Genomic DNA, 16,251 nt, shown 5'->3' on the forward strand with positions numbered 1-16,251 from the left:
GAAAAAATTTCAAATGAACTTGAAAGTTAAGACGTTACACGCTCAGAGAATTTGTTCGTAAACCGCGTTCATTGAAATATGCAAAACTATGGAAAGCTACTGAATATCGTCAGATACTTTTATATACTGGTCCAATAGTATTGAAATCTGTTTTATCAAAAGATGCTTACAAGCATTTTCCAAGCTTGCATGTAGCTATTAGAATATTGAGTAAGGAAGACACGAAAAATGCATATGCAGAATATTCCAAAAAATTACTGGAACATTTTGTTAAGTCTTTTATAAAATTATATGGAAAACATCGTGTATCACATAATGTGCATGGCTTGATTCACCTTGTTGAGGATGTCAAAAGTTTTGGTACTTTAGATAATTTCAGTGCTTTCAAATTTGAGAATTTTATGCAAGTACTAAAACGATTAGTAAGAAAAAATGATAAGCCCTTACAACAATTATTTCGACGATACCATGAGGCACAACATGTAACAATTGAAAAAAACACAATAAGTAAGAAGCTTCATCCTATAAAAGTTACACGTCATTACAATGGTCTTTTATTACCTCTAACATGTAATCCACAATATACAGCAGCTGAATGTATCTACTTTAGATTAGATGCTAATAATATCGCAAATGATTGTTGTGGATTAAAAGATAATACTATATTACTAATGACTAATATAGCACACTTTACTGAAACTACAGAATTAATGATATTGGGTTACGAGTTTGAGTGCAAGCAAAATTTTTACAATGTACCATGTGATTCATCTCTTCTTCATATATATAAAGTATCTAAAAAATCTAACTTGAAAATGTGGCCTTTGTCTGCTGTTAATTTAAAATACGCTAAGTATCCATGTGGCAATGATGAATTCATTGTTGTTCCTATTTTACATAGCGAAATAATGGAAGGAGCAGAATTTTGATTCTTAAAAGATATATCTTTTGCTTAGCAGGATACAATTATTATTGTAATATTTTGTTTATGTGTTCTACATTATTTTTTATTATATGTAATATGTTTTAATATATGTTTTTTATTATATAACATTTATATGTAAATGTATGTGTTTCTAATTATTTTAGATAAAAGAAAAATAACTGTTTTATAATACAGTTACAAACATGTATGATCAGGAAAGGTTATACTGCATAGTAGAATTTTCTGATGGTATGCAACTCATACCGTCTAATTGGTTTAATGCTTCTAAAACTAAGGCATACTGGCCTAACTTTACAAATTTGAAAAAATATGATAAAAGTGTACAAAATATGGAGCCTGTTGGAAAAAATTGGACTTTATGTGACGTATTAAGGATATTAGGTAGTGCTGGTAAATAAAAATATGCAATATACATTTTGTGACAAGCACTTAAGCATTTTATATTATTTTAACAAATATTTCTAATAAGTTTATAAAAACACTATTTTATTGTTTCAGATTCTTTTGAGTCTGGGAAAAGAAAATTAAAATTAGCTGAGATGTATTCAGATTTAAATACTGATGTCAGTGATGATGAATAATCAAAAAAGGACAGAAAAATAAGAGCTGCAAAAAATCACGATAGTGAAACTGATTCAGATTCAGAAACTGATGAAACTGTACTTGCGCCATTTCCTAAATTGCATTCGTCCAAAGCTATAAACACTTATAAGAAAACTATACCAAATAATGACTGCGAAAACGTCTTATGTGAAAACGCTACACAGCAGCCTACTTGTTCTAAAGCAGCTCAATTAGACAGTCATATTAAACCCGCTTCAAAATCTAAAATCTTACAAAGACTAGAAAGAATGATGAGATACAAGAGGTGACTTTAAAAAATAAAAAATCAAAGAAAGATGATACTGAACGACGTATGCAGGAAATTTCCAAAGAAAATATGCAGCCCCGTGGTACGTGCGTTTATATGATTATTACAATCCATAATTAAATATTTTTATGTTATTATTTTATATATTGTGAATGCGTATGCATGCGTGTATGTGTGCGCGCGTGTGTGCAGTTATAATATAAAGGTTTCTATATTACAAAGTTATTAGCACAGAAATATAATGAACTAATGAACATTTAATAATTTTAACATATAGGAGAAAAAGAGTTTCAACAATTTATGATAGAAAATATGATCGAGACTAAATATTCATTAAAACGTTGCGAAGATATTTTGGCGAATATATTGACTACAGTCAACACTTCTGATGTATCAAAACAAGAAGAAAATTCTACATTTACAAATAATATATTAGATGAATTTCCCATAGCAGATTTGGAAACTGTGGAAAAAGTCGAACATCAATTACAAAAAGATAAATCATACAAAAATGCAGTGGTAAGAAAAATCGCACATTTTACATGACTATATGTTTATGCTTTTTGCACTCTACATATAAATTAGGTCCTGAACAAAAAAGTCTACCATTTTGCAAACAACCTCGCAAAATTGATTTATTAATTATTAATTATTAATTATTGAAAATGGTCATATATAGAGGCTTCTGTAATTATAATAAATAAAATTTGCGTAGTTATTTGCAACCTGGTAAAGGACTTTTGTTCAATGGCCTAATGTACAAGTATACGGTGATTGTTGTACCTATAGCGACATGTTCAAGATTCGAGGTTCAAGGTTTAATATACTGATGTCTGTCGCTAGGTACAGAAAATTTATGTGTGCATTTATGTGTGCCATATAATAAATCATTGATTTATAACTGTCAAAATATCCATTACATAAATCTTCAAATTTAAGTATGTATCCAATCTCAATCTTAAATGTTACTAATTATATTAATTCGTCATTCTTTTTCAGGTAAAAATGTTGAGTATGGTAGGAGGACATGGTTTAAAATCTATTGTTCTCAACATCTTGACACGTACATTAAATAACACTGTTGCTACGAAGTACAGTTGGGTTGGTGGGAAAAAGAAACTTGTATTTTCTAATCTATTTTGTGGAAGATTATATTAGGTGAGTAAAAAGAGAGAATGTCTTATTAAAATGAATGCTAATAATTACAGTGTGCGCACGCGCGCGTGCCGACACAAACACACGCACAGCTTAAATACTGAATTTTTCATAATTATAATTGTAAACATTTTTGTATTATATTAGATGTTGTCAGACGACATATTCCTAATGCAATTGAATCTGATATTTCGAAATATATAAAAATATGGTTAGCGCATGCACCAGAAAGATTGCAAAGAGAGGAAAGGTGATTATATTTGTTATACGTTTTTATTTAATGTTATTTAATATTTTATTTTACTGAAAAAACTAAAATTATAATAATTAAATAATTTGTTTTTTCAGAAAAAATGAAAAGCAGGTAGAAAACTCTAGCGATGATGATATCAGATTGCAAAGAGAGGAAAGGTGATTATATTTGTTATACGTTTTTATTTAATGTCATTTAATATTTTATTTTACTGAAAAAAAACTTTAAAATTATAATAATTAAATAATTTGTTTTTTCAGAAAAAATAAAAAGCAGGTAGAAACGCCAGCGATGATGATGATATCAGATTACAAAGAAAGGATAGGTGATTATATTCGTTATACGTTTTTATTTAATGTCATTTAATATTTTATTTTACTGAAAAAAACTAAAATTATAATAATTAAATAATTTTTTTGTTTTTTCAGAAAAAATAAAAAGCAGGTAGAAAACGCCAGCGATGATAATACCAAATCGTAATAGAAAGAGTTTTTCTTGAAAAATTTGTGTTAATATTTTTAGTAGCACTTATAATGATAATATATGATCTCAATGTTTAAGTTTTTGATTGAAAGAGATTTTAGTTTAAGATTTTTATGAAAAGCAATGATGAGAAGTCAAGTCTTTTTATGAAAAGGTTTTTATGATTTCGTTAAATTTCTTTTTAGTGCCAAAGTTTCGTATAAGTTTTACACAAATTTCTATAATTTTTAAACAAATTATAATTTTTTTAAATATTTAAAGAGATATTTAAATAGATATTCAGCCTTTCTTAATACGTTATTATTAACAGATCTTTTATTTTATATTTACCATATATCTGTTGAGTGTTCTGTTCAGTGTTTAAATAGCGTTTTATAGTATTGTTTTGATAGATATTATCCAGGCTGACCTTATAATTAATAACGCAATATTAACCCCTTAGTGCATAGTGATAACATCATTCAACTTATGCATGAATTTCATCTAAACTATGTATATAAACATAATATACTTCGTAATTATGACCATACTCATTGCTCTAAATTGGCATTGTGTTTTTAATCACCTTTCGAATTCCGTACTTCGTTATGTATCATTTCGTTCGTATTATTTCTTTGTAGTACTTTTTTAAATTTAATATTTAAAACTTAATGTGATTGTGTGATTAAGGAACATTAGAAAGCGTGTATAATAAAATAGATTTATTTCAAAGTTGCATTAAAAAGTTCTCTATAATCTTGCGCGTTAATATTGAGTGTACTTCATACTTGATATTGCAAATCGTTGAATTGATCAGGATTATTAGGATAAAGAAATTTTTACTATTTTTGTCCTGTTTTGTCAATCAAACGATTTGTAATACCACGTGTGAAATACACCTATCATTATTAGTATTACAAACATTCTCCTCAATATGTCCTGATCTGTTACCACAATATTCTCTATATATACATACTACATCTATATAATATACATACAACATATTGAAATTTATATTCTGTGTGTATGTGAACATTGTGAACAGTATATTTATAATATATCTAAATGATATCCTACAAATATATACTTATAAACTAGTGATATCTCTACGTGTTCGTAAGAGCGGACATTAGTGTATTTCTCGAATATCCTGTAGATATCCATATATATCTTAGACATCTCAATAATATTCTGATTTCCCGACAAGATATTGTAACGATATTACGCAGATCTATTTTTGCTGTGTGGGAGAGAGAAGAATATAGAGGAGACGTTACGTAGGAGTATACAGGGAGATTGGAGGATGAGGAGATATCGAAGGCGATGAGGATAAGCAGCTGCTCGTCGAAGATGAGTCCGAAAAGGAGAAGGAAGAAAGAGGAAAAAGGGCCTGGGCTAAATAAGAAGAAAAGGGAGGGAGGGGAGTAAAGTCTAAGGGCGGGGACGAAGCGGAAGCGGAGGAAGAAGAGGAAGAGGGCCACGAAGAGGCGAAGCGTAGGAAGAGGAAGAGGAAAACGACCACAAGAAGCGGAAGCGGACGTGTAAGGTGAGGAGGTGGACTTCGGGGATTTGATCTATGTCTATTGTTTATGTTTGGAAACTAGAGTGAATGTTATGTAAATGTACGAGATTTGGAAACGTTCTTCGTGATAAAAAAAACGCCTTGTAAATCCTAAGGGAAGAGACAATAAATAATACAATGTAATATAATACAATACTGCTATACCAAGCTTGACTGAACATGTTCAAATTTACGAAACGCAATGTACCAAAACCTATTGTATCAAAACTTGAAGAGGCTTCGAGCAAAAATGTATCTACCATCTAGAATCAGTCGATGTAGCAACGCCACGAAAATCCACGTTAGATCTAATTGCTTCGAGTGGTAACGATTTGGAGGAAACAAATGTGGCTGGTACAAAACTGTGTCTTACACGCCTCCCCCCGGGTTACCCGCACCGCCTCCAAATCCTTGATTTTGCCGATCGAGCGTCGCGCAGGGTATGATCAATTATCACAACCGAATCTCCGCTTGGTTACTTGTTCATATTGATGCGTCACATTGTCTTTTATATAAAATACTTTGTGATTCACAAAAGCGTTTCACGTGTACAATGTTTCGTCAAATTCGATAAAGATTGAGAATCCTTCTGATTTATTAAATCAACTAAACATGTATTGTTGGATCGATAATGTCACCGAAAATGTACATTTGCTTTAATCAACGAAAATATATAATTACATATAAATCAATCAACTGCTTGCATCGAAAACCTTACTCCCGGTAAAATTGGTCTGATTTAATAATAATTAGTCCCTGATTAAACCATAGTCAAGTTTACAACGATCTCGTCTAGTAAAACTTTATATTTTGCTAAAATAAACCTCGTGATCTCCCCCCTCTTATCGTGCCCCCGTAAGAGTAATTATTTCAACGTCTTGTTTCTCAAGATTGCATTTATGAAAACAAGATCTGATGGATGCTCCATCGATCTACGGAGGAGAATTTGGGAGATCGCATTGCAAATACTCGCGGATTCGCTCGACATCTCAATCTCGGTCTCGAATTCGCGGATCTCAAATTTCCGGAATCGTTAAGTCGTGTGTTCTCTGGCGAATCGCGCTCGCTCGCGGCGCTCACGCGAGAAGAACCCGTCGCTGAACGACTCAGCAGGACGACTGCCACCTGAAACGCTCAGGTGAACAGAGACCACCTCTGCCATCGCGAGAGTGGTCTCTCCGACGAGACGGAGAGAGCACTCGCAGAAAACTCCTCCCATGTCTCGCTGCTCTATCCCCTCCCCCCTCGAGTAGAGTGCACCTGATGCGTGCGCTCGTCCCGTGCGTGCACATCTCATGTGTTTAATGCTATGTCAGTTTACAATTAATTTCCAATCATTCTCAAATGAGTGAAATGATGATAGTGAGATAAGGAGCCGGGAGTTTTTCAATTTTTTCAAAGTACTTGTATAGACGTGTATACTTTGACTTTGATCGCGTATATGCTTTTCGATATTTGAAATATTCGATAAACATAGTACAATCAATCATAAGCAAAGAAAAAATTAAGGATTATAGGAGACAAAGATGCAAAGTTGTCTTTCTATAAGTAAAGACGACTCAAGTTAATGACAGAGAAAATACATTGGAGATGAATCACACAAGTGGATCGTCTGGGAATGTAGACAATTAGGATTCGTCTCAGCTCGTCATTTGGCCTTATATCGATCGCCTTTTCCTAGAAACCGTAGACAAATAAAACGCAGAGATCTCAGATTGCTTGACGTTAAAATAAATTGTGGCGTAAAATAAGGAAATACATCTATGATATACCTGGAGCATTCTAATTATTCTTATACATAGGACGATTCATATGTATCTTATTACGTCGCAATGTTCGGAACAGAAATATACATTAAAAATGATTCCATCAGGAAATTCGCTGTGCGAACAACATAAATATAGTCATTTCATTTATTTCTCTAATTTTTTAATCAAGACATTTAATCATATATTCAATTTGTTTTTATTCTTTACGTTCAAAACAATGTGAACGTTGAACTTTTTAATGTCAAAATAAATTTTTAGATCATCTGTTTTTTTTTAATCATTTTTTTAGAAAAGAGAGGTAGAAGGTGAGAAAAGAAGAGGAAATTATTGTATAGTAATTCTTCGATGAGAAATTGTATTCTGTATTGTGAAAACATGTTCGTATCTTTGAACGTACGTCTACACGTTATGGTCCCATCACAGCTGTAGAGAAAGGTGAGCGCAGATAGAACTGGGAGTATCAAAGCAATGCGCGAAAGAACGCGCGGCCGCTTAGCACAGGAATTCGTGTGCTAATGTCAGCTGTCAGTGAGTTAAGCGGATAATCGTTAACGCGTTATGTTCATAATCGTCGAGAAAGAACGGCATTTTCTGCAATATCGCTCACCAAGAGCCGGTTTATCAAGCATAATTGACCACAATATCAATATTACTACAAGGGGGATAAAGTGTGCGCAATTTTTCTTTCAGCTGCATATATAAATATAAAATAAAAATATAATCATATACGTAAAGATAAATAAACATTTGTCATGTTCTCAACACTTGGAAATATTTAGAAAAAAAAATATACATGTATTATAGAAGAAAAAATTCACGGAATTGTGAAATCTAATAATTTCAATATAATTTTCTCTGTAAATTTTTACATGTTTTATCAAGACTTTCGTGCCAAGAAAACACATCTTGAAAAGAAACAAATTCGCATACGCCGAGTCACGTGAGTAGTAAGATTCTTATAATTTGCAATGAAACTGAGAGCTGATCATTACACACCTTTTATTCGCTTGCCGGAACATGGCAATCATGTTTTCGCGGTATACCTCTGGAAGAGAGTATACAATGTATATAATTAATATCCTATTAATGCGAATCAAAACTGTTTGATAAATTAAAATTTAATCTACTAATTTATCACCATTTACGTTCAAAGATCTTGTTTAGACCAACATAATTAATCCTGCGTTTTTATATACGTCGATATACGTGTGCTAGTTAAAAGAAAAAAGTTTTAGAATCATATTACAACTTGATGAGATAATTATATAATTCTATATTTTTGCCAACGTGCGTTACACGATAAATCTGAAAGTTTATTACATTACTTTTATTCTGAATTTAATTTTTCTGATTTTATTCTACATAAACAGTTGCAACTCCAAATTTTATCGTTTAGAATTTTTCGAGATTTGGCTCAGTCAAACATCCATCGTCCAAGGATTAAAATTAATAGTTTCTTTAAAGAGTTAACTACCAAACAACTGATAATAATATCTTTTCACATCTCGCACGTCATATTTGCTCAAGTTTTGCAATCATAACACAGCGATATTAAATCACGCAAAAATGATTTCGCGACAGGGATATTCTGTGCGAGAGATCGCGATAATGGCGCATACTTGGATTCTTATCTGTCTAGAATGTAAATCGGTACCAAATTAAAAAGTGTCTAAGATAGAAATGACATATAGTCGGATATCATTAGCTCTTCCGGCGGCGTATTTACGAGGGCATGCAGCTTCGAAAGAGAGAATACTCTCAGACGTATTTTCATTCGGCCTGTCTCTCATTATAGAAAGTAGGACTTACCCTCAGAGACGAGGCACTGCAGTCTCATGTCACCACCTTCTTCGTAAGGGTCGGCCACCGCTGGGATGGTCTTTCCGCGTTCGTCGATAATGTTCGGCTTCTGCGGCGGTACTGTAACAGCAAGAGAAAAAAAAACGAATATAATAAAATGTCAATATCGTGATAAATATAAATAACTATGAATATTACTTTAGACTATTAATACTTAAAGAAATGCAAAAAAAAATTATAAACAATTTTATTTAATAATAAAATAATTTAAATAATAAATTTCGCTTATCAATTGTATAAAATATAATGTCATTCCGTCACCACACGTCATTCCGACTGAAATTCTATAAAATTATCTAATTTCGTATACGCCAATCTAAAATTTAACAATATTATCTTTTTACAGCGTTGAGATGTATATCGGTAAACGATATAGATGCCTTATATAGCACAGTATAATTATAATTTACAAAAACTTGATAAATTGAATTAAGTTTTCATTTTTTATTTCGCAGGTTAGTTTCACATCGCGAATTCATCGCGATAAAAAGATACTCATGTAAAAGATATCCATGACACGTTATTTCAAAACTTGATCGCTTTTGCCAATATACGACCGCGTTTTCTCCAGTCGAGATACAACGCTCGGCGCAGCCAATTGTTCGAGCGGTTTCGAATTTGATCGCCTCTGACACCACTACGAGCTATTTAAGCACAGATAGAAAACTTTCCATGTAAGTCAGCGGCGTCCGGGGAGGAGTAATTCATGATATTCGTGCCACGAGAGCACCGCACGAATAGTCGAGCAAGCATCAGGTGTACAGGTGTTACAGGTAACCACTGGAAACTCGTGCGGACGAGCGAGCCAGCACGAAGGCGCGATCCAGATAGTTTGACGAAAATTTCGGCAAATCTCGGTACCGCAAGATGAAATAAGCTGCAGAGCGAGACCGGCGTCTTTTGCACCACCCGATCATCTCATATCTCGACTGTGTTAATAATATATGTTAATTAACAACGTGTATGTTTTTATGCCGTTTTCTGGAACTATTTCAGATATTGTAACACAAACGAGAGGAGTGCTCTTTGTAATTGGATTGGTATCAGCTACGATCCTTCCGAGATAACTTGCAACCTCTTATTATGTCGGTAATTCGTACACTTACCGCGCACAATAAAGCATTTTGCGTGCAAGGAAACAATGCGCCGCGAGGTATCAAAAGGGCACGTAAGGGGGGTCACGCGGGAATCCCCCGGTCGTGTATAGTTCGTTCCGACATGCGGATGGGTGGAAGGGTCGGTCTATCGTGGCGTGTAAACGCTGGCAATTGAATATCGGAAATAGCGGCGTGTCGGAACGTCAGAAAGTGAGTGGCGAGTGTATTGCCTCGAAGATAGGCTGCAGTCGCGGTTGGGATGTCGGATGTCCGTCCAAACGAAACAGGTTGCCCTATGAAAATTCACGAGCTCTGGATAAATCGATAGTAACCCGACCTGATTCCGTAACGCCAGAATAGCTTTTAATCTTTTAACAATTTTAATTTTAACCAAAACTCCTAAAATTTGCCTTTATAAAACATTTATAATTGACCGAATTTTATAATCTATAGTTGAGACGTGCTACGTAATCAGTTCTTTTATATATGATGCGTTATTACACGCAATAGTCGCGTTTTTCTGCAATTATTACATATAATTAAGAACATGGCCTTAGAGACCCGTAATGGCCCTAGATATTTTGAGCTTAAAATTCATCCGTTCTCTCTCATAATTATTCTCTTGGACGAACGCATTCGCAGAACAAATTGAACCGGTGAACTGAATGGGAAATAAATTGGATTAACACGGATGCGCAAAGTTAAGCCGTTGGTCACGATATCATGCAAGTGAGAAAGTCCCGACGTGAAAACGTTACTCGATACCATCCGGAAATAACGACGAGTGAAGCACCTCTGAAAATAGGATTACGGCACCCTCTATATTTTGCATCGAGTGTAATCGATATATTAGCGGATCCTTCGGTATTAACCGCAATCTCTCTCTCTCTCTCTCTCTCTCTCTCTCTCTCTCTCTCTCTCTCTCTCTCTCTCTCTCTCTCTCTCTCTCTCTCTCTCTCTCCCCCCTCTTTCTCTCTTAAATACCCACAAAATATCAACTTAACATACGGCAACGCAAACTAAATTATCAAAACGTGTGCTCTACGAGGTACTTGACCTCTCGCATTTGCAAGCGACGCGGATTGTGCCGCGAATAACGGCCGGATAATTGATTACGTGAGAACATAATAAACAGGGCTCTGTTTGTACGCTTTTAACTTAATGCACCATTATAATATCGAGTGATCTAACATAATCCATGATAAGCTCTCTATGAGCAATCTTTCGGTCGCTAGAGAAGCTAATTAGAAAACTAAATCCTTGACAACGCAGCAGATTTAACACAAGAGTTACGCGTTTGCAAAAATGTTTATAATTATCTTAACTTATAAAAGCTTTGACCACAAACAAATTAAAATTAGGGATTACGTCATGTAGCTTTTTTAACCAGAAGATTTCCGTATAACAATTGAACTTGTATCTTTAAATTTCACTTAAATATAATACGGTTATTTTTCATTATAAATATTTTGTGAAACGATGTAATATATTTTATTAATTTCTGCAAAGCTTGAGAATGGTTTTGCAACGGCGTCTGTTTCCATTGTTTGGGAACTTCATGGGAGAACGGAACATTTCCAACGAACATTTTCGCGTGACAAATGACATGCTGGAATTTAACGGGTTAATTTGTAGCACCTAAGTTTCACATCGGCGGGAGTTGATGTGTCCTCGCGAGTCATGATGTTTGGTACGTGACACGGAAGAGAAATTGTTAGAGCGTATCATTCGCAAATACGAGTATTCGAAAATACAAAGATACGTTTCTGCCTCGGAACGAGCAACCGCGGGAACAAGAAATCGCAATTACTCCACGTTGCTCCAAAAGATAAATTCCTTTCACGCAAGCTTTAATGCCGGAATTCGACATTCAGTTGACCAACTGAAAATACAGCACCTAATTGCTCAGTGCTTTCGTCCATTCGTTGTACACGTTTTATCCCAAATGTCTCCTTGATAAAAGTTGCATCAAGCATGTTATTAATCGAATAGCTTTTTACACGCAAAATACGCGCTGTCGCAGCACGGTACGTATATAAACGCATTGTCCAAGTCTTGAACTTTGGCAAAAAGTTAATATTTAATTTACCATGGCCTGATATTGTCCCGACGGCAAGTGTTTCGTACGAAAAAGATTTTATCTGTTAATGCAACAGTAAGATTCCTCCAGGGAGTGACCGCACTAGTAGTTTTTTCGAAGGGTTACTATACGTGAAACGAACATCCAATAAATTGAGGAATCATGTAACGCGAAGTCCTTTTTCTAGAAAAGTGCGCTTTGCACGGAGAAGTGCCCTTTGCCGAAAGAAATGTCCAATTCCGAGGTGGACGTTGCTTTTGTAAAATCTCGTATCCTTTCTTTCAGGATACATTAAGTTTCTCAGTGTATAGTCGACACTTTAAACGGAGATCAAACGTTTTTTTGTAACATAAATGGTGTTGCGTCAACGACTACAAGAAAAGACTATAAAAGAAAGGTGAATCTTCGTGCTTAAAAATGAGATCGCGTTGCAGCTCTGTCAACTATCGGATATATAGCTGTACGGTATACTTTGTACACTTCGGAATGTGAAATCAGTATATTAATAGAGGAGACACGATAGCCACATAGTGTGTGATTATAGTATACGGTGGAAAGAAACAAGCGTACGATACCGACGAACGTTTATCGGCATGTCACGCACGGTCGTTTACCCGTATAATAATTTATGTTGAATTTATGCTTGTATCTCACGTCCCTTTATTTCTACTTTAAATTTTATAAATACGATTTTATAAATAGAAATTTAATTTTAAGTTTTATATTATTTTTATTATTTAAAAAATTGCAAATATATTCAAAATCTTGAAACTATTAATAGGCATAATCAGCTTATTATAAGAAAGTGTTTGATAAAATGTACCGCGACAACTTTTTTCCAGAAGATTTTCCATTTCGAATTCGAATTAACAGCAGCGCGCAGCGTCGCCTTTTTCCGAGAATCATGTACGGTTCTTTGTAAACTGTAAAGTCTAATTTTCAAGACGTCCGAAGTTTACAGTGCAGACGCACCATCGGCTTTGCGTGAAGTTTAAGCATCGTCGGAGAGCGTTACAAAAATGCGCGACTATTTAATGCGTATAAATTTATTATAGCACGCAGCAAGAAGTTCCGACGGCGGAAAGTGGAGTCTGTTGTGCGCGGCATTTCCGAAATTATCTTAAAAATTTTGAGCTGACGTAGGAGGTGGGAGGCAGTTTGCAATGGTACGGTAACGGTGTTGCACCGGGCCGAGCCCCGTAGCTGTAGCTCTGCGGCGTTTCGTCGTAAATTCCTACAAATGCTGTAACAGGTCGGCGCGATATGACGCGCCTCGACGCTCGTTCGTTGTTATTACGGCGCTGTATGTCGTTATGAATTTTATGATTCTGCGTTATAAGTAATGCCGGAATTTATAATTCCGCGCTTTGAAAAGAGACACCGCTGCCTTCGCGAAATTCAACAACACGCAATCGTTAGACAGCTGAAAATTATACAGCAAACAGCTAACGAAAAGATCGCGTGTACTCGTGCCATTCAACATTAATGAGAAGCTTCGTCCATTTGAACCGCCGCACTTCTGCGGCCTTACAAAACAAAATACAGAGCACGTGTTTTTTAATTCGCAGATATATTTTCAATTCATGCGCTGTATATCGTTAGAAAATTAAAATAATATTCATTAACATTTATCTTTAATTAAATGAAAAATATTAAATTTGTTTCTACATAATTTATAACTTGATATTCATAGTATCAGTTATAGATGTTTTCTTTTCGCTTATATGAGATATAAAAATAAATATTGAAGAATTCATCATCTTTGTTTAGTAAGATTACAACAAAAATAATTGATACTTTAAAAAGCCTCACTTAGCTCCGTTATCACATTTTTACACCAAGGAAAATATTCATCGATAATGTATCGTGTAGGGAAGCTAAAATATCCATTGAATATAAGGCAACGTAATCAGTCCTTGTTCGAAATTACATCCCTCTCACGTAAATCGTATTATTAGCCGACAGTACATACATATATATCCTGGTATGCCGCGATCCAGCAAGGACAATTTCGTCAAAGCCGCTCGATCCCATCCGGGGGTATTAAACAGAAATCGTCGACAGATGCGTCCGGCCGGTTAGGTCGCAGACTCGCGCGCGGATTAATAACCGAAGATTCCCCAAGTTAATTAGCGCTCCGGTTTAATACAAAATGCCACCGCGGCACGTGTCGCGATAACTCGCGGCCCTGGGGCCGCTGGCATTTGCGACCGGTCGAAAGTCCGGTTTTCTCTCCCCCCCCCCCCTCTCTCTCCTCTTCCTCTCATTTCTCTTTCCGCATGAGCTTGTGGCGTGCGCACCGATTCTGCACGCGCTGCACCGCATGGACATTGGACGTGACGATCGTGTATTCCTACTGCGTGGCTGGCCAGTGCATAAAGGACGTGGCGGGCTGCTGTCCGTTGTACCCGTACACCGGAAGCCAATCCGATAGAATGCGCAGACAATGAGGAGGGCTTCTCTGGCGGAGGAAGCTGGCTGGCATCGCGCCGTCGGCTTCGACGCGTCCCATTGATTGGTACGCGCACGTACAGCCGGTTCCCTTTGTGCCCTACCTTACCCCTTGCGCAAGGTGCATTCACCTTGGCCATATCACGGTTTAATTGAAGTTGATGCCGGCCGCGTATAAAGGCCCGGACGATATATCGCGCTCGGAGATCTTGGAAAATGTAATTCGTGAGATTAAAGTGGAACCTAGGTCAAAGGGGATGTTAATCTTTTTAGTGCCGAACCTCCCGATGTCCCAAATTGTCCCACTCTTTTCGTATGCTCGAACCAATTGCGCGCGTATCGAGCGGAGATTTTGCGCATGCATGCAAGGAAACGCGACTTTCGGAATTATTTCGTACATATGTGTGTGTAATGGATAAAACATCTTGGCGATTGCGTGTACTAAGACGTTACGTGTATAATAATATATAAACTTTTTTAATATTACAAGCAATAATTAAATTTTAAACTACCGGCCGATATTTCTATTTTTATAAAATATCCTGCCTAAATCTTGCACATTTTTATTATTTATACAGGATTGTCGCGATAACGGTTATCAATATGAAAAGTCTTTACTAACTATTGAATACCACATCGTTCAATATATCGAAAATCTGATTAAATCGAAAAGGTCAATGAATTAAATTCAATCAAAATAGTAGAAAATACGATTGTCTTTCGATTATTTCGAATAATTCGATTTTGGAAACTGAACGGTTTTCTAGTCAGTCATCAATTGAGTAATGCCAGTTCTAAAAACAAATTCAGTAGAGCGCGAATAAATCCGTAACGAAGCGCCCATTTAAATTTTCATTAAGAACACGTTGCGCCTGCAAATTTATCACATTCCTGATATTAATTCTTATGTTATACAACGTCAGCGGCAGACGATTCTTTCACAAATAAACCTGGTAAGTTTAAAAATTCTCACAGCAATGTACAACGGTAACATAATTAAACGGGAAACAATTCGAGCGTACGCGCCCTTCTATCTCACGCAAAATGCATAGTTTGAAAAATTGGCAAATTCCTCCGAGCGAAATTATTTCCTCCACGGCTTGAAGCTTAGATCTCATTAGTTTTCATTTAAATTCGTTGTACGCTCGGCCACGAGATGTGTCGGTCTCGCTTGCGAGCGGGACGGCCGTTCCAGCGGCCCGGAGTCATTATTCTCGGACGTCCCTTCGGCGAGCTCGTAAAAATTGATCCTTATCGCGAGAGCCGCGCTTCACCGCGGTGCTACCGGATATTCAATTAAAGCGGGTCGTTCAAACGCCCGTGCGCGTAGATATACGGCGCGCTTGAATGTGCAGTCTATCCTGCCCCAACGCTTCGTATCGCAACGCGTCGCATGCACGCATGCCGCCGCACACAACTTGCGTCTCTTATCGATTTCAGTGATATCGGTAGCGCGCTCGCTCCGCTCACCGGTCTATGGCAATTTCCGCGTTCTTGTATCCATTTGAATAGCTAGGATAACTTTGAGAGCTAACGTTGACGGAGAGAGTACATTACTCGTGCGGGCGGGTGTGTGCGCGCGCGCATCGGTATTCTGGCACTCTCTCGGCCGAACTACTTCCGATCGGGAGGGTGGGCACGAACGGGCGGGCTGGTCGAGGGGTGAGCCTTGGAATTCATCGACTGTCGAGGCGCGTTAAGCGTATCGCTTCCGTTCATCTGGAAACAGCTTCGAATAAATCGAGG

At 36.2% G+C, this 16,251-nt stretch overlaps 1 long non-coding RNA gene across 1 annotated transcript; it reads left to right on the forward strand.

Moving 5' to 3' along the window:
- Positions 1–1,093: 1,093 nt before the first annotated feature.
- Positions 1,094–3,383, forward strand: LOC139824914 (uncharacterized). Its single transcript, XR_011735345.1, has 6 exons — positions 1,094–1,336; positions 1,445–1,899; positions 2,095–2,336; positions 2,817–2,975; positions 3,120–3,222; positions 3,321–3,383. It is a non-coding gene; the product is annotated as an uncharacterized lncRNA (long non-coding RNA).
- The last annotated feature ends 12,868 nt before the right edge of the window (positions 3,384–16,251 follow it).

The sequence above is a fragment of the Temnothorax longispinosus genome, unplaced genomic scaffold, assembly GCF_030848805.1.
Source record: "Temnothorax longispinosus isolate EJ_2023e unplaced genomic scaffold, Tlon_JGU_v1 HiC_scaffold_67, whole genome shotgun sequence".
Lineage (NCBI taxonomy): Eukaryota > Metazoa > Arthropoda > Insecta > Hymenoptera > Formicidae > Temnothorax > Temnothorax longispinosus.